This window comes from Pan paniscus, chromosome 6 (genome assembly GCF_029289425.2).
Source record: "Pan paniscus chromosome 6, NHGRI_mPanPan1-v2.0_pri, whole genome shotgun sequence".
NCBI lineage: Eukaryota > Metazoa > Chordata > Mammalia > Primates > Hominidae > Pan > Pan paniscus.
In genome coordinates, this window is record NC_073255.2 from 139,724,490 (window position 1) to 139,748,639 (window position 24,150).

A 24,150-nucleotide genomic window follows, 5' to 3' on the forward strand; every position below is an offset into this window, starting at 1 on the left:
AGCAGTGCATGCCTGTAGTCTCAGCAACTTGGGAGGCTGAGATAGGAGGATCACCTCAGCCAGGAGTTCAAGGCCAGCCTGGGCAACACAGCAAGACCCTGTCTCTTTAAAAAAATTTTTTTAATTAAAAAAAATTAACCACTTACATAAGTTATTTAATCATTCATAATGTTGTGCAACCAGCACCTAAATGTAGTTCCAAAACATTTTCATCACCCAAAAGGAAATCCTGTACCCATTAAGCAATTGCTGCCTATACTCCTTTCCTCCTGGCCCCTGGCATCATTAATCGGTGTCCTGTCTCCATAAATTTACCTTTTCTGAATATTTCATATAAATGGAGTTATACAATATGTGGCCTTTTGTTCCTGGCTTCTTTCACTTAGTGTAATGTTTTTGAGGTTCATGCACATTGTAGCATGCAGGAACACCTCAATCCTTTTTATGACTGAATAATATCCTATTCAATGGAAAAACTACGTTTTAAAAATCCATTAATCTGTTAATGGGTATGTGGATTGTTTCCATCTTTTGGATATTGAATATCTACATGCATGTACATCTATTTGTTTGAATATCAGGTTTCAATTCTTTTGGGTATATATTTAGGAGGAGAATTGCTGGATCATATGGTAATTCTATGCTTAATTTTTAAGAACCACCAAAATGTTTTCTTCAGGTGCTGCACCATTTTACCTACCCACCAGAAATCTATAAGTGTTCCAATTTCTCCACATCACCAACACTTATTTCCCATTAAAACAAATTTCCTTGTGGGCTTGAAGTGGTACTCCATTGTGATTTTCATTTGCATCCCCTTAATGAATAATGATATGAGTATCTTTTCATGTACTTGCTAGCCATTGGTATATCTTCTTTGGGAAAATGTCTAGTCAAGTTATTTGCCTTTTTTTTTTTTTTTAGTTGGGTTGTTTGTCTTTTTGTTGTTGAATTATAAGAATTCTTCATATATTCTGGATACCAAGTCCTTATTAGATGTATGACTCAAAATTATTTTCCATTCTGTAGGTTGTCTTCTCATTTTTTAAAATCATGTACTTCGATGCATAAACACTTTTAAGTTTGATGAAGTTCAGTTTATCTATTTTTTCTTTTGTTGTTCATGCTTTTGGTGTCATATTTAAGAATGTATTGCCAAATCCAAGGTCATGAAGATTTACCTCCTATTTTTTCTTCAAAAGGGTTTATTATTTTGGCTCTTATATTTAGGTTATTGATCATTTTGTGTTAATTTTTATACATCGTGTGAGGTAGGGGTCCAACTTCACTTTTTTTTTCATGTGGATATACAGTTGCCCCAGCGCCAGTTGTTGAAGAAAGTATTCTTTTCCCCATTGAATGGTCTCAGCACCCTTTTCAAAAGACAATTGGCCATAAATGTATAGATTTATTTCTGGACTGTCAATTCTACTCCATTGTTCTATATGTCTATCCTTATGCCAGTGCCATACTGTTTCAATTACTGTAGCTTTGTAGTACCGATTTCTTTCTTTTCAACTATCATTATCCACATTAATGGAAAGAGCAGTGGCAGAGAGTGTCCGAAATAATGACTGATTCAAAGATCAAAATATTTGCCTATAATGAATTACCTTAAGATAATTTGTTATTTAGACTGCATTTCCTGTAACAAATGGACACAGATAGGAAATCAGATTGTGTTCAGATTCAGTAAAGGGAAACTGAGATGCTGCCCAGAAGCAGACAGAAGGGGAACTCCCCTGAAGGGTCATCTCCAGAAGAGTATGACAGGGACAATGAGGAGCAGCAGCTACAATGGACCTCTAGGGAGACCTTTGGAGACTTCATTTGCGCCACCTCTCACTAAAGGTGACTTCCAAGGTTCTGTCATCAGAGCCTCCACCTATTCAGAAAGGACTAGCCAAAAGTTAGGGAACTGAGTGTCATAGCCCCAGGACAACCAGAGCTCAACTCAAATGTCACTTCCTTAGGAAGTGTTCCTGACCCTTAGATTAGACCAGTTTCTTGTTATATACTTACATCACCATGTAATTATCATAACTACAATTATATTCATTTTATGATTGATTAGTTATTAAATGAATCCCCTGTATACAGCTCCCAGCACGGTGCCTATAACAACTGATGAGATAATTGAGTAATATTATTACATGAATAAATGGAGGAATGTATGAATGGCTTCTGAGAACCATGTCTATTCAGTAGGTTCCCCTTCTCAGCAGACACTAATAATATGAGCACCCAGACAAAGGCCAAAGGAATTTTTATAGCTATTGAAATAAAAAGAAAAGAAAAAAAATGCTAAGGGAAGCCCTTGAAACCAGGGGCTGAGCAAGCAGGCCTGATTTGCTACAGAAGCCAGGCCTTTGGGTTGGATTATATTTGGACAATTTTTCTACATTTCTAGTATTTTTCTATTGTGCTACAGAAGCCAGGCCTTTGGGTGGGATTATACTTGGATAATTTTTCTAAAAAGACTTTGGGAAATATGTTTCTAAAGCCTGAACAAATTTATGGCATTCGTGTGATGGAGTGCAATACAGTTACAAGTTAATGTTTTAGGAGAATAACTGAGCTCATGATATTATTTCATGAAGAAAAAGTTGATTATATAAGGCCTTGCTATACAAAATGTGGTCCATAGACCAGCAGCATAGGCATCACCTGGGAGCTTGTTCAAAGTACAGAATCTTAGCCCACCACTACTGACTTAGAGGCTGCACTTGAACAAGACAGGTGATTTACACACAGACATGACAGTTTGAAAAGTGCTAACTGGGAGGAAATGAAGAACAAAAAAAAAGTATATCAGTCAGGGTTCTCCAGAGAAACAGAACTTGGATGTAAGTATATATACTTACATCCAAGTATATATACATACATACACACACACACACACACACAAACATCCAAGTGTGTGTATGTGTGTGTATGGAGAGAGAAAGAGACAGAGTGAGAAATGTATTTTAAGGAATTGGTCATGTGATTGTGGGGGCTGGCAAATCTGAGATTGGTATACCAGGCTGGTAGTCTAGAAACTCAGAATTTCTACATTGCAAGTCTTGCAGCAGAATTGTTTCCTCTTCAGGAAACCTCAGTCTTGGAGACCTGTCTTTATTCTTAACATCTTCAACTGAATGAAGTTCACCCACATTATAGAGGGGAGTCCACTTTACTCAAAGTCTACTGATTTAAATGTTTATCACATCTCAAAAATAAAAACAAAACAAACCTTTGCAACAACATTTACACTGGTGTTTGACCAAACAACTAGGCACTATAGCCTAACCAAAGTGACATAAAATTAACCATCACAGAAGGAAATACACCAAATGCTAATAGTGATTATCTCTGAAGAGTGGATAGTTTTCAAATTTTCTACAGTGACCATGTATAGTCAGAAAAAAAGAGAAACAGAAAAGGGCATCTTTGGGGAAAAGATAGCGTAAGGAAGCCCTTGGACAGTTTTTGAATCATCTCCTACCATAGACCTCTTCTTTCAGGGAAACACTAACTAATAAATGGCCCACGACTCTTTATAACTCTTCCTGCAATCCGTGTGTGCCTTACTTTCCTTCAAAGAGATGTTCAGGTACTCTTTTTTTGAATTTCCTACTGTGTTGGACAACTATGAGGGGATGAATGAATTAAATTTAGGAGTAAGATAAAGTCTGGGAAAGAGTGCAGAGTTTGGCAACAGACAAGACTGAAAAGGATTCCAGGCCGGGTGCAGTGGCTCACGCCTGTAATCCCAGCACTTTGGGAGGCCAAGGTGGGCAGATCACGAGGTCAGGAGATTGAGACCATCCTGGCTAATACGGTGAAACCCCATCTCAACTAAAAATACAAAAAAATTAGCCAGGCATGGTGGCACGCGCCTATAGTCCCAGCTACTCAGGAGGCTGAGGCAGGAGAATCGCCGGGAGGCGGAACTTCCAGTGAGCTGAGATTGCTCCACTGTACTTCTTCAGCCTGGGCAACAGAGCGAGACTCTGTCTCAAAATAAAAGAAAAGAAAAGGATTCCAGGTGGAAGGTAAGCACAAGTGGAGGCAAAGCAGTGGGAGTGCTGGTCTTGGCTGAAGTGGCAGGATCACTCTTGGGATGAATAAGAAAAGTTGAGTAGGTAAGGAAGGAGGGAAAGCTAGTAGAAGACTGGTAAGGCAAGAATGAGGTGGGTTTTTTGTTTGTTTTTGTTTTTTTTGTACTGCTATGAATTCTTGAGTAAACTTTTTATAAGTAGCCCAGAGCAAAGTCCAGGGGAGAGGAATGAGCCTTTCAAAACATGAACAGAGGAGGAGAGAAGAATGCTGGGTTTGGAGTTAGCTGGGCTGGTTTTGAGTCTGGCTCTACCTCTTTCTTGCTTATAACAAAAAGTAGCTCAACCTCTCGACTCTTAGTTTCCTCATCTGGAAAATGAGCATAATAATACCCATTTTAGGAAATTCTTGAGAAAATAAAATGAGGCAATGTATATAAAAGTGATTAGCTAGCATAATGTCTGGCATGTAATATTGTTATCACTTTTCCTGTTATTGTTCTTCTGGGCACATTTTGCTCCCATGGGAAAGAATCAAGAAGCAGGAGTAGGGGGTCTTGAGAACTCATCGTAGTGCAGCCCTCTTACTGCAAACAAAGAAATGGGATTCAGAGAAGTTGTGTGATCGGAGAACAGGTTCTTTATCTATTCCTCACAACGTGGCCCCAGTGCTGAACATAGTGTCTGACACAGAGTGGGTGCTCCAGAAATGTTGAATGAATGAATGAATGGATTATCTTGAGTCACATAGCAATGGCAGAGCCAGGGCTAGAGGCCACCTCTTCCTATTATGACACACAACCCCAGGTTTGAGAACTGTTTTTTGTTTGTTTTTAATTTTTATTATTATTATTATACTTTAAGTTCTAGGGTACATGTGCACAATGTGCAGGTTTGTTAAATAGGTATACATGTGCCATGCTGGTTTGCTGCACCCATCAACTCGTCATTTACATTAGGTATTTCTCCTAATGCTATCCCTCCCCCAGTCCCCCACCCTCTGACAGGTCCCCGTGTGTGATGTTCCCTGCCTTGTGTCCAGGTGTTCTCATTGTTCAATTCCCACCTCTGAGTGAGAACATGCAGTGTTTGGTTTTTTGTCCTTGTGATAGTTTGCTGAGAATGATGATTTCCAGCTTCATTCATGTCCCTGCAAAGGACAAGAGCTCATCCTTTGTTGTTTTTTATGACAATTCTAAATTCCCCCCATTCCAGACCTTAGTTCATAACCCTAACACTAATATCTCTAATAATGGTTTTCATAAAACATACAATCTTTTCTCTCTTGCTGTCTTTGTAACACGTTCATGACAAGATTTCCTGAACAAGAGGGAAAACGATAGCAAAAAGCAGCCACAGCTGGGTGATCCTTACAACACAGCCCAAAACTTGATGCTATCAACCAATAAGATTAGTATCCAGAAAGTGGGGGGTGGGGGGTAGGGCTCTGAGAAGGACTCTTTAGCTTTGTCCTGGCATGAAGTACTTAGTTTCCTACACAGTTTATATTAGAATATCCAAAAAGATATTTGGCTAATATTTTATGACTCACATATTCCTCCCAGAATCTTTTAGGCCAAGCAACCATTAGTTGTCCTTTCTCTTCCTAAAATAATGGAGATATAAGTCTGAAATTAAAAATTCCTATCTAAAGGAAAAAGCAAAATATTTTACCAAGTTAAAATTCCAGGTCTCATCACAGCTGATATCTGTGCATTTTCTGTGTAGGATTTTTACACCTGAGATCTGATTCCCGTTTGGTTGTAAAGTGATTTTGGCTTCCATTTTGACACCAACTGGAGCCCTGCCACCCTGTCCTTTGCTGGTTAAGCCCCCACTGATTGGGAAGTTGAGGAACTTGGCCTCACCAGTGGTGTTCCAACCACAAGTCCCAGCAGACAGCTACTGCTGCTGATGGGGGCAGAAAAGCTTGGTGATCACAGGAAAATTCTCTCCAGCTGCCTCTGGGTGGGTCTCAACCCATCATCATGAGAAGACAGACCTGTCTGTAAAGGAATTGAGTTGTCAGTGAGCCACATACTTACTAAAGACCAAAGTGCAAAGCACAAAGGACTAGCTCAGATCCCTCTGCCGCTCTAAGGTAGTAAAAAGAAGGAAGAGACTTAGTGACAGGGATGATAACATCATATGAAGCTTCCACTTCCCACTCCTCCAAAACTGCCTGTGAGTCAGCTAGCTCAGCAGCACAGAAAAGACATATATGCAGAGCCAGACCCTCTAAGGCAGCCAGAAATATCCATCTGAGATAGACATGGCCCATGCTGCGTTCCTGTACCACCTCCAGCTGTTTCTCACATTCTCACAGCACTGCATCCAATGACTAATAGGTAGTGTGATGACTTTAGTGATATCCATATATTTTTATGTCCTCTTAATGAACTTTGACTTAGCAAGTAGAATGAACTGTTGGAGAGAAAAACAAAGCTTTCCTTCAAAACTATTATGGAACGTTGTTTTATTGCATTCAAATGCACCACAAGCATCTTTAATAGCAACACTTCCTAGGGACTGTGCTACGAGGGTTTGACAGACTCTCAAATACCATGTCCTCTATAGGGACAGGAAGAGAGGTCTGGTAATTGTCTTTCTCGAGGTCCAGCCAACCCCTCTTTAGATGATCCTGTATTGTCTAGGTCTATATATTGTTCACAGCCATCCCCATCTCTATGGTCTGAAATCCTATCCATTCACTACGCACTTCTTCCTGGTAGTCCTCCCTGATCACCTCAGGTAGACATGTTTCTAACTCTTACATCTGAGCACCAAAGCCTGTGGTCTACACTCTCCCTGCATTTTATATCCTCTGCCTTATATGACAGTTACCTGCACACATGTCTAGTTTCCCTGCCAAGAAGCATGGACAGCATCTTAGCCATAACTGTATCGTTTACAGTACAGCACAGTGCCTGGTGCAGAGTGTTTGTTAATAGACCAAGTAGTTGTTGAATGAATAGTTTGTAGAATATAAATTAGAATTAGTAGTTTCAACGGGATGGCAGTCAATATGGTCAGTTGTTAAACATTGCCATATTTATATAAAAACACTGGACAACCAAACATTAAAAAAAAATTAATTTTCCAGTGTGAGTGAGGAACCAGGACACAAGCTGAGTGAAGCCTACAGATGCCAGGAAGGCTTGCATGCTTGCCAACTCTGTGTGCATTTACTGCACAATGACTCAGAGCTGGGATCTGTCAGAAGCAGGCTGATCCATCCTAAACTTCGCCATTCTAGAATACACTAATTGGTTCTTTTCCTCAACCAGTGGCCAAATTGTTCATAGTTTCCCTTGTATTACTGAGAAAATCACAACCATAATACTTTTTTCTTACAACACAATGATCCACAGAGCTACTTGGTTTGTCTAGATTTATTGAACTAGATGGTGGCTTTACAGCTACAGTTCTAACCACATGCTCACCCAGGTCCAAGACCAAAATAGAGTTTTGTGAGCAGTTCATGAAATTCTGTGTCACTTCACAAGATAGGGAGAAGAGAATAAGAAACCAAAATAAGTATGTTTCCAGAAAGAATAGAATTTTTTCAAACCTTTTTTTCAGGAATAGGAAACACGATCTTAGTCCCCTGAGACTCATCACTTTGTCATCTGATTCTTCAAGATCTAAAAATTTTTGCCAGATGTTTCATTTTTACCACTTAATATAATAAACATCCTTATACATTTCGCCTACAAAGAGATTATATTAAGCTGTGGATGTTAAACAATAGGTGTTTGTTACTTTCTTTAATTTTTAATTTTCACTATGAACATAACTCTGTTATGTTCCAATGAATAATTTTAACAACCATTTAAATTTATATAAGTCCTATTTACAAGATATATAAAAATGTTTTCATAAATTCTACAATTTTTTTTCAACACAGGTTGAAGTCTGGTTCAGAAAGGACACAAACCATTCCTCTAACAGGGAAACTGAGGCACAATAACTGACCCAGAAAAGCAGGAATTGCACTGTGATTTTTTTGACTCATAACTACTTTTCCACTAGAACTCCTCCTTATTAAATGATACTTAAAACCACATATTTTTTCAAATACAAAATGCAACAATTTTTTTAACCATATGTAGTATAGCACTTTACAGTTTCATAAATGATATTCTTATATTAAAAACCAAGGTAGTACATACTCAAAATGTGTCACTTCCTCTTTTTTACCACATTAGCATTATCTATGTTCTTGAGGATATTAATGTCTATCATTTCTCTAGAATATTACACAATAATGTGCTACTGCATATCTCTTCCCAACTTCCTGTTCAGTGACCTCCTGTTGGTAGCTTAAAATAGGCCATGGTGAGAGTATTTACACCATAGAATTCAGCCAACACTAAAAAGTCAGGCTTTTCCTGCCCTTTATTATTCCATAGAATAAAGGAAAATGGAATCAGCCAAATATAAGTGCATCACAATTTTGAATTTAACTGTTTCCAATTCATTTTGATACATAATCTGGTCATTCACAACTGGTTTGGCTGGTCACAAAACTCTTGTTGTTCCAATTAACGTTTATTGACAGACTTCCAAATCTATACCTTCACTCCCAGCTCTCTTCCAAGGACCAGACTTCTACTTCCAATTTGTTCTTGTCATTTGTACCCAGATGTATCACAGCAACCTGAAATTTGGCCTTTCCAAAATAAGATTCATTATTCTTTTTTCTCCAATCTTGCTCCTTTTTTGGTTATCTTGTCTAGTTACCATTTAGAAACACAAAATCCTAAAGCTGAAAAAGACCTCAGAGGTTATTTAGCCCAGCTTAGCCATTCTACAGGTGAAGGAGTCGAGGCAGAAAAACCAAGTAACTCCAAGGTTACATAACTGGTTAGTAGCATAACAAGAAATAGATCCCAGGTCTCCAAACTTCAAGAAAGGAGAGGCTGGGCGCGGTGGCTCGCGCCTGTAATCCCAGCACTTTGGGAGGCCAAGACGTGCGGATCACAAGGTCAGGAGATTGAGACCATCCTGGCTAACACAGTGAAACCCCATCTCTACTAAAAATACAAAAAAAAATTAGCCAGGTGTGGTGGTGGGGACCTGTAGTCCCAGCTGCTGGGGAGGCTGAGGAAGGAGAATGGTGTGAACCTGGGAGATGGGGCTTGCAGTGAGCCGAGATCACACCACTGCACTCCAGCCTGGGTGACAGAGCAAGACTCTGTCTCAAAAAAAAAAAAAAGAAAGAAAGGAGAAGGATGAGGAGGGAATGGGGGAGGGGGAGAAGAAGGGGAAGGGAAAGGCGAAGGGAGAGAAGAGAGGCGGAGAGGAAGAAAGAAAAAGAAAGAGAGGAAGGAAGGGAGAGAGGGAGGGGAAAGAAAGAGAGAGAGAGACAGAGACAGAGAAAGAAAGAAAGAGAGAAAGAAAGAAACAAAGAAAGAAAGAAAGAAAGAAAAGAAAGAGGAAAGAAAAGAAAAGAAAGAGACAAAGAAATTCCTCCCCCGACTCTTGCTTTGCTTATGCAATCTCCATTCAATTTGGCTAGTACATTCATCCCTGGACATGCCTGTGTGGCTTTCTCCAACCTCCAACACAAATCCCAGGGGTGAACAAGTAAGACCTTCCATGATCTCTGCTTCTCTGAAAGGAGAAGGTTGGAATTTATGTAACCTAGAGAGAACTGAAATGACCTTGGAATCTTCCAGTTTGCAGTTTGTACAGCCTACCTCTAAGTTCCGTGGGCTCTAGAGAGATTTAACAGTACAAGAACTGATAAGCCATTATTACTGCATTGAGTATTATAATCATTTGAACATTCCTAGAATACTGTCCCTTTTCATTTTTTGTTGATTTGTGTATAGTGATTAAAATATAATTGGTGAAAAAATAGAGCGCACATGGTGACTCATGCCTGTAATCCTGGCACTTTGGGAGGCTGAGGTGGGAGGATTGCTTGAGCCCAGGAGTTTTAGACTGGCCTGGACAACATATTGAGACCCGTCTCTAGAAAAAAAATTTGAAAAGAATTAACCAGGCTTGGTAGCATGCGCCTGTAATGCCAACTACTTGGGAGGCTTGAGGCAGGAGGATCCCTTGAGCCCAGGAGTTTGAGGCTACAGTGAGCTATGATCACACTACTGTACTACAGCCTGGGTCACAGAGAAAGACTTTGTCTCTTAAAAAAAAAAAAAAGAGAGAGAGAGAAAATACTTTCATTTTATATTTCATAGCTTCCTAGGCACTTTTCTTCCTGTAAATTTAAAGAAATATCAGACTTGACCTTACCAAGAAAAGAGATCATCAAGCCTTGCTCTAGCAAGTTACCAACTTCCCCACTACGTAACAGGCATCCTGAGCTTCCACCTGAAGCACCTGGGGAGGCATGCCCTGAAATTGGCCACAGTCTCATTCATTCATTTGTCAAGCTTATCAAAGTCCTACTATGAGCCAGGTATTGTATTATTTGCTAAGGATACAGATACACAATTATATAAGGCACCATCCCTGTTTTCAAAGAGCTTACCTTGGGAAGGAGAGCAGACAAGCAAGCAGATAATTGAATATGTAGAGAATGCTTAGTGAAAGGTACAATGATAAAAGTATGCACAAGAGGGATACTAACCCAGCTTGGAATAGGGCAACAAACGGCTTAGTGAGGCCCTTCTAGAGAAGGCTGTGATTGAACAGAACCTTGAAGGATAAGTGCAAGTTAATGTGGTGAATGGAGGAAAGGGACAGTAGCAGGATGTCCAGGCAGAGGGCAAAAGGTGAGCCTAGTGAAACAACTGAGGCTGGAAATGAAGAACAGGGGAGGCACCAAAGCAGAAACCCCTATGGCAAGCTCCCCTACTGTCTGGTTTCACTATCCTAAATGTAAACATATAAATCTGAAACACGGTCTTTGGACCAGCTTTTCATCCAGCTTCTTCTCCAACTCCACATTCAGAGTTGTTGGTTTCTAGGCATTTGGGCTTGAACCTGAGCTTGAGTGGGCCTCAGCCTTGCTTCCCAGCATGTCTGGTTGTTCCATGCCTGGCTTCCTGCAGAGGGCCATAACCCATCGTTGCACACAGTTGAAGATACATGAATCTGTAGGGAAAGTGGCTACCCCATGATAATGTCAATGGGAGAATTGTTGGAGTTACACATAAACAGAGCAGAGGATAAAGGGAAAGTAAAACCAGGAATCATCACCCTCCCAATTGGCACTTTCTCATGTACAAGTAGGATAGCTTTGTTCTCCCCATTAAAACTCTTTCTCCTACTCATATTTTCCATTCTGAGACTCCAAGAGAAACACGGACATATTTTAGAGAGCTCTGAAATGAACTGGGAACTAATGTGAATCTCCTTGGAGCATTTTAGCTAGTACATTTTATCCATTCATTCATGGGAATATTTAAGGAAAGACTTGGAGGAAGTTAACCATGCAGATATCTGTAGAAAGATTCCAGACAGGGGAACAGCCAGTGTGAAACCCTGCAGCATGAGCCTGCTTATGTTTTTGAAGAACAGAAAAGAAGCCAGTGTGGCTGGAGTAGAGTTGGCAAGAAGGAGAACAAGAAATGCTGTCAAAGGGGCAACTGGAAGATGAGACAGATTTCTCAGGGCCTTGTAGGTCCTTCCAAGGCTTTTCTTTTATTAAATGAATAAGAAGGCTTGCCAGGTACTTAAGCAGAGGAAGGACATTGACTTGGGTTTTTAAAGGATGCCTCTAGATATTATGTTGAAAGTAGACTTGCAGGAGGCAGGGGTGAAAGCAGAAAGGCCAGTTAGGAGGCTATTGGAATAACCAGGCAAGAGATCATGGTAACTTGGACTGGGGTGGTGGCTGTGAGATGGTGGTTGGATCCTGATTAGATTCTGCAGGAATAGTCAACTGCACTTCCTAACAGAGTGGATGTGGAGTGAGAGAAAAGAGTCAAGGGTAATGTCTTAGTTTGCTAGATAGGCTGTAATAAAGTACCACAAACTGGATGGCTTCAACAACAGAAATGTATTCTCTGGTTCTGGAGGCACAAAGTCTGAGATCAAGGTGTTGGCAAAGTTGGTTCCCTCTGAGGGCTGTGAGGAAGGATTTGTCCCAGGCCCCTCTCCTTGGCTTACAGTTGGCCATTTCAGGTTCACATAGCATTCTCCCTGTATGCTTGTGTCTGTGTCCAAATTTCCTTCTTGCAAAAGAACAGCCATCATACTGGATTAGGGTCCACCCTAAATGACCTCATCTGAATTAATTACATCTGCAATTACCCTATTTCCAAATAAGGTCATGTTCTGAGGTACTATTGGGTGTTAGGACTTCAACATATAAATGTTGTTCATTCCATCAATGAACAATGGATTCCATCAATCCATAATAGATGGTGCCTAGATTTTTGGCCTAAGCATCTATAAAGATGGAGCTGCCATTAACTGAGATGGGGAGGGCTGTAGTGGAGCAAGGAGCAGGAATTTTTTTTTTTTTTAAGATACAAGAGTCTAAATTTTGAGAGAAATGTCTGGGTTGGAGATATATAAATCATATACATGAGATACATATACTTTTAAATACATATATTTTATATATATGTATATGTGTGTATCTATATGAGCAAATATGGTATATGTGTGTATATATATGATTTTATATATATATGAGTGCTCGTTATTGTAGGTGATATAAAGCCATGAGACAAGATGAGATCATCAAGGGAGCAGGTATAGCTGGAGAAGGGAAATGGATCAAGGACTGAACCCTGGGGCCCTCTGTGCTTAAGGGATTGAGAGATGAAGAGGTAACTTAAAGAGGCACTTTAACAAATACTATTAAAAGTAGGAAAAGAGAAAAATAAAATCTATAGCACGATATAATTTATGAGAACACAAGAATGCATAGAGATTTAAGGAAACATAAAACAAATTAGAGGGGTTGCTTGTGTAGGGGGAGGGGAATATAAATGGGAAATACGAACAAAAGGAAATAAAATTAAACAAGAGAGGGGCCCTGCACAGACTGATTATGGAAGTTTGCCATGAACTGAGGAGTATAATTAAATCTGCTCTTGGTATCTGAGTTCCAAAATAAACAAAATAAATCCAATGTGAAATAAAATAGAAATCCCTGGTTATGTTTTTTCCCTTGAGTTCTTTTTCTTTCCTGCACAATATTGCAGAGGAAACACAGTATTTTTAAACTTCTTAACTTCTTTTAGTGAGAATAGTCACCATAGGAATTCCTTATTGAGTTCTGACACTTTGATCAAAGAATATTTGAAAAAAGGAGAATTGAGTGAAACTTAGTTACTGTGGAAGTGAATATAAGATGACTTTAATACTTATTGCTAGTTTCTGAGAAGGAATGAATATTTATCAGCATAAAAACCCACTCCAAGTTTGAATGCTGTTCTCCCACTCCTTTTGTAATATACTTATAACATTGCTATAAAAATTAATTACATGGGTAAAAATAGGGAGTACGTATGGGGAGCCACAGCATCAGCTTTCCTGCAGAAACCACATCCCTAAGTTTTCTAAATCATAAAAGTGTCATTAGGATTGGCACAACCAATTTGTAAAACTAACAATATCAACTAAAGCCAAACAAACACACCTGACAACCCAGCCACTCGACTCCTATATACACACATACATACATATATATATGTGTATATATACACCCATGTATATATTGTGTGTATACATATATATCCATGTGTATATAAATACACAAACATATATATATCCAACAAAAATGTCTGCTGTGTTCACCAAAAGCAACGTACATGAATGTTCATAGAACTTTGTATACTTTTCTTTTCTTCTCTCTTTTTGAGACAGGATCTCACTCTGTCACCCAGGCTGCAGTGCGGTGGCGCAATCATGGCTCACTGCAGCCTCAGACTACAGGCATGTGCCACCATGCCCAGCTAACTTTTTTTATTATTTGTAGAGACAGGGTCTCCCTATGTTGCTCAGGCTGGTCTTGGACTCCTGGGTCTCAATCCTCCCACCTCAGTCTCCCGAAGTGTGGGGATTACAAGCATGAGCCACCGTGCCTGGCCACTTTTCTGTATTATATTTTGGCCAAACTTACCCCAAAAAATTCATTAGGGAAGTTTCTTTGTTCATTAGGTCCCAACTGTCAGTGCCAGCAAAGTGGGAAGTAGATTTCATCTGGCATCCTGGATGTTAAGGATTGCTCTGCGGTCAATCACAAGCATGTTGAAAGCAACAAATTCAGATACATCGTCAAATATGAGCATGTGACTAATGGTGAGAAACCTTCACAACTTTCTCTCTTGCACTTCAGTGATTTTCTCGAGTAAGGCTCTCCCTAAAGCACATCTGGAAGTATTCTTTTATTTTTATTTATTTAATTTAATTTAATTGTTTATTCATTTATTTTGAGACAGAGTCTCACTCTGTCGCCCAGGCTGAAGTGCAGTGGCACAATCTCGGCTTACTGCAACCTCTGTCTTCGGGTTCAAGCGATTCTCCTGCCTCAGCCTCCTGGGTAGCCGGGATTACAGACTTGCGCCGCCATACTTGGCTAACTGTTGAATTTTAGTAGAGACAAGGTTTCACCATTTTGGCCTGGCTGGTCTCGAACTCCTGACCTCAAGTGATCTGTCCACTGGCCTCCCAAAGTGCTGGAATTATAGGCGTGAGCCACCATGCCCAGTCTGGAAGTATTCTTTTAAACCCCAAATGAAAGCTAAATAGAAATTACAGACTCAACAGAGTTGTACCAGTTTCTTTCAATTGCAATGATGGTGACCCAACATAAGCTAGCTTAGCTAGAATGGGAATGAATGGTGTCTTCAATCGCAAGTCCAGTTAAACAACATATCATCTCTCTTCAAACATATCATCTCTCCCTCTTGGTAGGCTTCTTTGTGAAGATTTCATTCTCTCTCCCACAGCAAACAAATTTCTTCTGTGCTGCTGGAGAAGAGAACCACAAAGTGGCCTAGACCTATACGCTCCAGGCCCTGCAAACTCAGGGAGCACAGAATCTATATTTCCCAATGTTAAGTATCCAGAAGATTCTGAATGGTTTTGTTAGGGTTACATGCCCTTCCTGGACAAATCTTAACCCCTGAAGATGGAATTTATGATTGACCAGGCCTGGATCAAATGACTAGTAGCCATGGGAAAATACTAATACCAGTACAATGTAAGTACATTTGCAAGTTATGATATTCATTAGAAAATCAGTCATGTTAATTAAAGAACCTACAGTGTGTATCTAATCCCCAAAGAGGCTGGGCATGGTGGCTCATGACTGTAATCCCAGCACTTTGGGAGGCCGAGGTGGGCAACCTGAGGTTGGGAGTTCGAGACTGGCCTGGGCAATAAAATACAAAAATTAGCTGGGCGTGGTGGTGCATGCCTGTAATCCCAGCTACTCAGGAGGCTGAGGCAGGAGAATCGCCTGAACCCAGGAGGTGGAGGCTGCAGTGAACCGAGATCACACCACTGTACTCCAGCCTGGGTGACAGAGTGAGACTCCATCTCAAAAAAATAAAATAAAATAATAAAATAATCCCAAAATAATGCAGAATACTTCTAAAACATATGTAATTGATTTTCACTTTTTATTGCAGCTCTTCATCATCATTTATTTTTTCTAAGAAATATAGTTAAACTTCTTTCATAATATCATATAAATACATTCTTCCTGTTTTTGGACAACAGCAGTGGGCATTAAAGTTTAGTCCATGACATATTTTGTTTACATTAATCCAGAGCTCCTAAAGGACAGGGAGGCTGTTTTATTCATCACAGTGCCCAGTATGCATCAGGCACTCAACAAATGCCAGCAAAAAGCATTTAGGTGTAAGCTCCTATTCTCAAGCCTTTTTGTTTTATTGAGACCTTTTTTCTTGGTCACATATATTAACATATAACTTCCTAATACAACATTCCAAATTTATAAAAAGAAAATAGATTCTAGTTTCCAAGAGAGAACCTCTTCGAGGTGAAAACCTTAAACATCTATGAATTGTCAATTTTCCTTCTATGAAGCTATTTTTCTACTACACCCAGAGCTGAAGAGGTAGATAGAGCCTCCTCAAAAGACTTAATAAGTCACTCAGAAGCAGTAACATTCAAACTTCACCCGTTCTTCATGAAGCTATAGCAGCAGCAATTACTAAGATATCTGTGCTTCACGACGAACCCATTTCTTACTCTCACTGGGCCTAAAGGGGCTCAGTTTCAAATTCCACAATTTCTAGTGCCTGAAACAGTGCCTGACACTTAGAGGTAAATACTACTGAATTATTAAATGAACAGATGGAAATGAAAAAGGGATGAATGAAAGAAACTAACATTGTTTTGCATAATGATGTGAAATACTAACTTCATTGTGTTTTGAGGCTTACAAATTAAGAAGTAATTAGGAAAGGAATTCAATTCTTTACACATTTAGAAACTCAAATACTTACTGAGGCCAGGCAGGCAATGCGATTAAGTGGTAGCAGTCCAGGTGTGAATGCTTGTGCTGACCTTACTGAGTGGAGGAGAGGTTGGCAAACAGTGGTCCATCTCGAGGGAGGGAGGCTGACTTAGCTCCAGCCCATTGTGGCCATATGGAAATGCAGGTCCAATTCTGCTAGTTCTTCCCATTTTTAAAGAGAAGCTTGAAATCTAGAATGTTTTGTGAAAACTCCAAAATTTTACATATTGGCTTGAAATTTAAAGACAGATTATGTGTGTTTTGCAGTATTTATTTTATTTTTAATTTTTGTGGGTACATAGTAGGTGTATATATTTATGGGTTACATGAAATGTTTTGATACAGGCATGCAATGTGAAATAAGCACACTATGGAGACTGTGGTATCCATCCCCTTAAGCATTTATACTTTGAGTTACAAACAACTCAAGTTCTTTTAAAATGTACAATTAAGTATTATTGACTATAGTTACCTTGTTATGCTATCAAATAGTATATCTTATTCTTTCTATTTTTTTTATAACCCATTAACCATTTCCACCTCAACCTCAAAGCCCCATTATCCTTCCCAGCCTCTGGTAATCATCCTTCTACTCTCTATGCCCATGAGTTCAATTGTTTTGATTTTTATTAGATCCCACAAATAAGTGAGAATATGCAATTTTTTTTAATACATCTCACAAATAAGTGATGGGGGATGTTTTTCTTTCTGTGCCTGACATAATGATCTCCAGTTCCATCCCTGTTGTTGCAAATGACTGGATCTCATGCTTTTTTATGGCTGAATAGTACTGCATTGTCTATATGTACCACATTTTCTTTTTCCAGTCATCTGCTGATAGACACTTAGGTTGCTTGCAAGTCTTAGCTGTTGTGAACAGTGCTGCAACAGACATAGGAGTGCAGATTTCTCTTTGATATACTGATTTCCTTTCTTTTGGGTATATACCCAGCAGTGGAATTGCTGTATCATATGATAGCTCAATTTTTAGTTTTTTGAGGAACCTCCAAACTGTTCTCCATAGTGGTTGTACTAATTTACATTCCCACCAGCAGTGTACTATGGTTCTCTTTTCTCCACATCCTCACCAGCATTTGTTATTACTTAACTTTTGGAGAAAAGCCATTTTAACGGGGGTAAGATGATATCTCATTGTAGTTTTGATTTGCATTTCTCTGATGATCAATAATGTTGAGCACCTTTTCATATGCCTGTTTGCCATTTGTATGTTTTCTTTGAGAAATGTCTATTGCATCATTTGCCCATTTTTTGATAGAACTATTAGAATTTTTCCTATAAAGTTGTTTGGGCTCCTTATATATTTTGTTTTTTAATTCCTTGTCAGATGGGTAGTTTGCAAATATTTTCTCCCATTCTGTGGGTTGTCTCTTCACTTTGTTGATTGTATCCTTTGCTGTGCAGAAGCTTTTCGACTTCATGTGATCTCATTTGTCCATGTTTGCTTTGGTTGCCTGTACTTGTGGGGTATTGCTCAAGAAATCTTTGCCCAGATCAATGTCCTGGAGATTTTCTCCAATGTTCTCTTGTAGTAGTTTCAAAGTTTGAGGTCTTAGATTTAAATATTTAATCCATTTTGATTTGATTTTTGCATACATTATGTATATAGTGTTATTCTTCTCCATATGGATATCCAGTTTTCCCAGCACCACTTATTGAAGAGACTGTCTTTTCCTCAGTGTGTATCCTTGGCACCTTTGCTGAAAATGAGTCCACTGTCGGTGTATAGATTTGTTTCTGGGTTCTCTATTCTGTTCTATTGGTCTATGTGTCTGCTTTTATGTCAGTGCCATGTTGTTTTGGTTACTTTACTTCTGCTAATTTGAAGTCAGGTAATGTGATTCTTCTAGTTTTGTTCTTTTTGCTTAGGATAGCTTTGGCTATTCTGGGTCTTTAGTCGTTCCATATAAATTTTAGGATTTTTTTTTCTATTTCTGTGAAGAATGTCACTGGTATTTTGATAGGGATTTCATTGAATCTGTAGATTGCTTTGGGTAGTATGGACATTTTAACAATATCAATTCTTCCAATCCATGAACACAGAATGTTTTTCCAATTTTTGGTGTCCTCTTTAATTTATTCATCAGTGTTTCATAGTTTTCATTATAGACCTCTTTTACTTTTTTGGTTAATTCCTAGTTATTTAACTTAATGTATGGTTGTTGTAAGTGGGTTTACATTTTTATTTCTTTTTCATATTGTTCACTGTTGGCATATAGAAATGCTACTAATTTTCGTAGGTCAATTTTTTATCCTGTGACTTTACTGAATTTATCAGTTCTAATAGTTTTCTTGTGGAGACCTTAGGTTTTCCCAAATATAAGATCGTATCACCTGCAAACAAGGATAATTTGACTTCTTCCTTTTCAATTTGGATGCTCTTTATATCTTTCTCTTGTCTGATTGCTCTAGCTAGGACTTTCAGTACTATGTTGAATAACAGTAGTGACAGTGGACATCCTTATCATGTTCCAGATCTTAAGAAGAAAGGCTTTCAGTTTTTCCCTATTCAGTATGATACTAGCTGTGGGCCTGTCATACATTGTTTTTATTATGTTGAGGTATGTTTCTTCTATCCCTAGTTTTTTGAGGGTTTTTCTTATGAAGGGATATTGAATTTTTTTTAATTTTTTTTCTCTCCTGCTCCATAATGCTACGTTGAGATGTTGAATTTGATCAAATGCTTTCCAGCATCAACTGAAATGATTATATGGTTTTTATCCTTCATTCTGTTGATGCTATGTGTCACATTGATTGATTTGCATATGTTGAACCATCCTTGCATCCCAGGGATAAATCCCACTTGGTCATGTTGAATAATCTTTCTAATGTATTGTTGAATTCAGTTTGCTAGTAGTTTTTTGAGGATTTTTGCATCAATATTCATCAGAGATACTGGCCTGTAGTTTTCTTTTCTTTTCTTTTCTTTTTTTTTTTTTTTTTTTTTTTTTTTTGCTGTATCTTTGGTATTGGCATCAGGGTAATACTGGCCTCATAGAATTAGTTTGGAAGTACTCTTTCTTCCTCTACTTTTCAGAATAGTTTGAGTAGGATTGGTATTAGTTCTTCTTTAAATGTTTGGTAGAATTCAGCAGTGAAACCGTCAGGTCCCAAGTTTTCTTTACTGGGAGACTTTTTATTACAGCTTCAATATCATTACTTATTATTGGTCTGTTCAGATTTTGGATTTCTTCCCTGTTTAATCTTGGTAGCTTGTACGTGTCTAGGAATTTGTCCCTTTCTTCCAGATTTTCAAATTTGTTAGCATATAGCTGATCATAGTAGCCACTAATGATCCTTTGAATTCTGCAGTAACAGTTGTAATGTCTCAGTTTTCATTCTGATTTTATTTATTTGGATCTTCTCTCTTTTATTCTTTTTCTTTTTTTTTATACTTTAATTTCTAGGGTACATGTGCACAACGTGTAGGTTTGTTACTTATGTATGCATGTGCCATGTTGGTGTTATTTTTTTCTTAATCTTGCTAAACATTTGTCAACTTTAACTTTTCAAAAACCCACTTTTTGTTTCATTGATCTTTTTTTGTTGTCATTTCACTGATCTTTTTGTATTGGTTTTTTCATTTCAGTTTCATTTACTTCTCCTCTGATCTTTATTTCTTTTCTTCTAATAATTTTGGGTTTGGTTTGCTCTTGCTTCTCTAGTTCTTTAAGATGCATCATCAGATTGTTTATTTATAGTTTTTCCTCTTTTTTGATGTAGGCACTTATAGCTATAAACTTCCCTGAGTATTGCTTTTGCTGTATCCCATAGGTTTTGGTATGTTGTGTTTCCATTATCATTTGTTTCAAGAAATTTTTCAATTTCCTTCTTAATTTCTTCATTGGCCCACTGGTCATTCAGGAGCATATTGTTTAACTTCCACATATTTGTATCGTTTCCAAAATTCTACTTGCTATTAATTTCTAGCTTTATTCCATTGTAGTCAGAGAGGATGCTTGATATTATTTCAGTTTTTTTGAATGTTTTAAGATTTGTTTTGTGAACTAACATATGATCTATCCTTGAGAATGATCCATGTCCTGAGGTAAAGAATGTGTATTCTGCAGCTCTTGGATGAAGTGTTCTGTAAATATCTATCAGATCCATTTTGTCTATAGTGCAGATTAAGTCTGATGTGTCTTTGTTGCTTTTCTGTCTGGAAGATCTGTCCAATGCTGAAAGTGGGGTGTTGAAGTTTCCAGCTACTATTGTATTGGGGTCCATCTCTCTCCAGCACTAATAATATTTGCTTTATATATCTGGGTGCTCCAGTGTTGGGTGCATATATATTTAAAATTGTTATATCTTCTTGCTGAATTGGCTTCTTTATCATTACATAGTGACCTTCTTTGTCTGTTCTTATAGTTTTGGTCTTAAAACCTATTTTGTCTGATATAAGTATAGTGACTCCCATTCTTTTTTGGTTTTCATTGGCATGGAATATCTTTCTCCATTCTTTTATTTTCAGTCCATGTGTGTCTTTATAGACGAAGTCTGTTTCTTGTAGGCAAGAGATCAATGTATCTTGTTTTTTCATCCATTCAGCCATTCTATATCTTTTCATTGGAGAGTTTAGTCCATTTACATTCAATATTATTATTGATAAGTAAGGACCTACTTATTCCTGCTATTTTGTTATCTGTCTTCTGGTTGTTTTGTGGTCTTTTTCTTCTTTCTTTCCTTCCTGTCTTCTTCAACTGAAGGCAATTTTCTCTGGTGATATTATTTAATTTCTTGCTTTTTAGTTTTTTGTGTATCTACTGTATGATTTTTGGCTTGAAGTTACCATAAGGCTTGCAAATACTAGCCTATAAACCCATTGTTTTAACCTGATAACAACACTGTTTGCATAAACAAACAAATAAACATACAAAAACTAATAAAAATTCTATGTGTATTAGTCCGTTTTCATGCTGCTCATAAAGACGTACCTGAGACTGGGAAGAAAAAGAGGTTTAATTGGACTTACAGTTCCACATGGCTGGGGAGGCCTCAGAATCATGGCGGGAGGCAAAAGGCACTTCTTATATGGCGGCAGCAAGAAAAAAACGAGAAAGATGCAAAAGCGGAAGCCCCTGATAAAACCATCAGATCTTGTGAGACTTATTCACTATCATGAGAACAGCATGGGAAAGACCTGCCCCCATGATTCAATTACCTCCCACAACACATGGGAATTCAAGATGAGATTTGGGCAGGGACACAGCCAAACCATATCACTATGCTTTAACTTTGTCCCCCTGCCCCACTTTTTAACTTTTTGATGCTTCTATTTATATCTCATTGTACTGATTATGTCTTGAAAAGTTGTCGTAGTTATTTTTAATTGGTTCATCATTTAGTCTTCCTACTTAGGATAAGAGTAGTTTACACACCACAGTTATAGTGTTATAAAATTCTATGCTTTTCTGTGTACTTACTATTACTGGTGAGTTTTGCAACTTCAGGTGATTATTTATTGCTTGCTTTTCTTTCCGATTGAAGTACTCCCTTTAGCATTTCTTGTAGGACAGGACAGTTGATGAAGTCCCTCAGCTTTTGTCTAGGAAAGTATTTATTTCTCCCTCATGTTTGAAGGATATTTTTACCAGATATACTATTCTAGGGTAAAAGTTTTTTTCCTTCAGCATTTTAAAAATGGCATGTCATTCTCTTCTAGCATGTAAGGTTTACACTGAAAAGTTTGCTGCCAAATGTATTGGAGCTCCATTGTATGTTATTTGTTTCTTTTCTCTTGGTGCCTTTAGGATCCTCTCTTTGTCCTTGACCTTTGGGAGCTTGATTATTAAATGCCTTGAAGTAGTCTTCTTTGGGTTAGATCTGCTTGATGTTCTATAACCTTCTTGTACTTGGATATTTACATCTTTCTCTAGGTTTCTGGAGGTTCTCTGGTATTATCCCTTTGGTTTTTGTTTGTTTGTTTGATTGGTTTTTGTTTGTTTGTTTGTTTTTGGTTTTTTTGGTTTTTTGAGACTGAGTCTCGCTCTGTTGCCCAGGCTGGAGTGCAGTGGCACAAACTTGGCTCACTGCAACCTCCACCTCCCGGGTTCAAACAATTCTCTTGCCTCTGCCTCCTGAGTAGCTGGGATTACAGGCACCCACCACCACGTCTGGCTAATTTTTATATTTTTAGTAGAGACAGGGTTTCACCATGTTGGCCAGGCTGTGTTATTTCCCTTTGAAAAATCTTTCTACTTCTATCTCTTTGTCTACCTCCTCCTTAAGGCCAACAATTCTTAGATTTGCCCTTTTGAAATTATTTTCTAGATCCCGTAGTTGTGCTTCATTGTTTTTCATTCTTTTTTTTTATTATTATACTTTAAGTTCTAGGGTACATGTGCACCATGTGCAGGTTTGTTACATATGTATACATGTGCTGTGTTGGTGTGCTGCGCCCATTAACTCATCATTTACATTAGGTATATCTCCTAATGCTATCTCTCCCCCGTCCCCGCCCCCCCAACAGGCCCCGGTGTGTGATGTTCCCCACCCTGTGTCCAAGTGTTCTCACTGTTCAACTCCCACCTATGAGGGAGAACATGCGATGTTTGGTTTTCTGTCCTTGCGATAGTTTGCTGAGAATGATGGTTTCCAGCTTCATCCATGTCCCTACAAAGGACATGAACTCATCCTTTTTTATGGCTGCATAGTATTCCATGGTGTATATGTGCCACATTTTCTTAATCCAGTCTATCATTGATGGACATTTGGGTTGGTTCCAAGTCTTTGCTATTGTGAAGGGTGCCGCAATAAACAAGACATTTATGCAGCCAACAGACACATAAAAAAATGCTCATCATCACTGGCCATCAGAGAAATACAAATCAAAACCACAATGTGATACCGTCTCACACCAGTTAGAATGATGATCATTAAAAAGTCAGGAAATAATAGGTGCTGGAGAGGATGTGGAGGAATAGGAACACTTTTACATTGTCGGTGGGACTGTAAACTAGTTCAACCATTGTGGAAGACAGTGTGGCGATTCCTGAAGGATCTAAAACTAGAAAAACCATTTGACCCAGCCATCCCATTACTGGGTATATACCCAAATGATTATAAATCATGCTGCTATAAAGACTCATTCTTTTTTATTTTGTCTCCTCTGACTGCATATTTTCAAACAGTCTTTAAGCTCACTAATTCTTCTGTTTGATCAGTTCTGCTATTAAAGGACTCTCATGCATTCTTCAATATACCAATTGCATTTTTCAGCTCCAGAATTTGTTTCTTTTTAATTATTTCAATCTCTTTGTTAAATTTATCTGATAGAATTCTGAATTTCTTCTCTGTGTTATCTTGAATTAATTTGAATTTCCTCAACATAGCTATTTTGAATTCTCTGTCTGAAAGATTACATATCTCTGTTTCTCCAGGATTGCCCCTTGGTGCCTTATTTAGTTCATTTGGTAAGGTCATGTTTTCCTGGATGGTATTGATGCCAGTATTCTTCGGTGTCTGGGCATTGAAGAGTTAGGTATTTATTGTAGTCTTCACTGCCTGGGCTTATTTGTAGCCATCCTTCTTGGGAAGGCCTTCCAGATATTTGAAAGGACTTGAGTGTTGTAATCTAAGCTGTATCTGCTTTAGGGGGCACCCCAAGCCCAGTAATGCTGTGGTTCTCGCACACTTGTCAAGGTACCACCCTGATGGTCTGGGACAAGATCTGGAAGA

The 24,150-nt window shown here is 38.4% G+C and overlaps 1 protein-coding gene across 2 annotated transcripts in view; it reads right to left on the minus strand.

The window, feature by feature from the left end:
* The window catches only part of FBXL13 (F-box and leucine rich repeat protein 13), a 263,877-nt gene that overhangs the window by 70,991 nt on the left and 168,736 nt on the right, over window positions 1–24,150 (minus strand). The window lies entirely within an intron of this gene.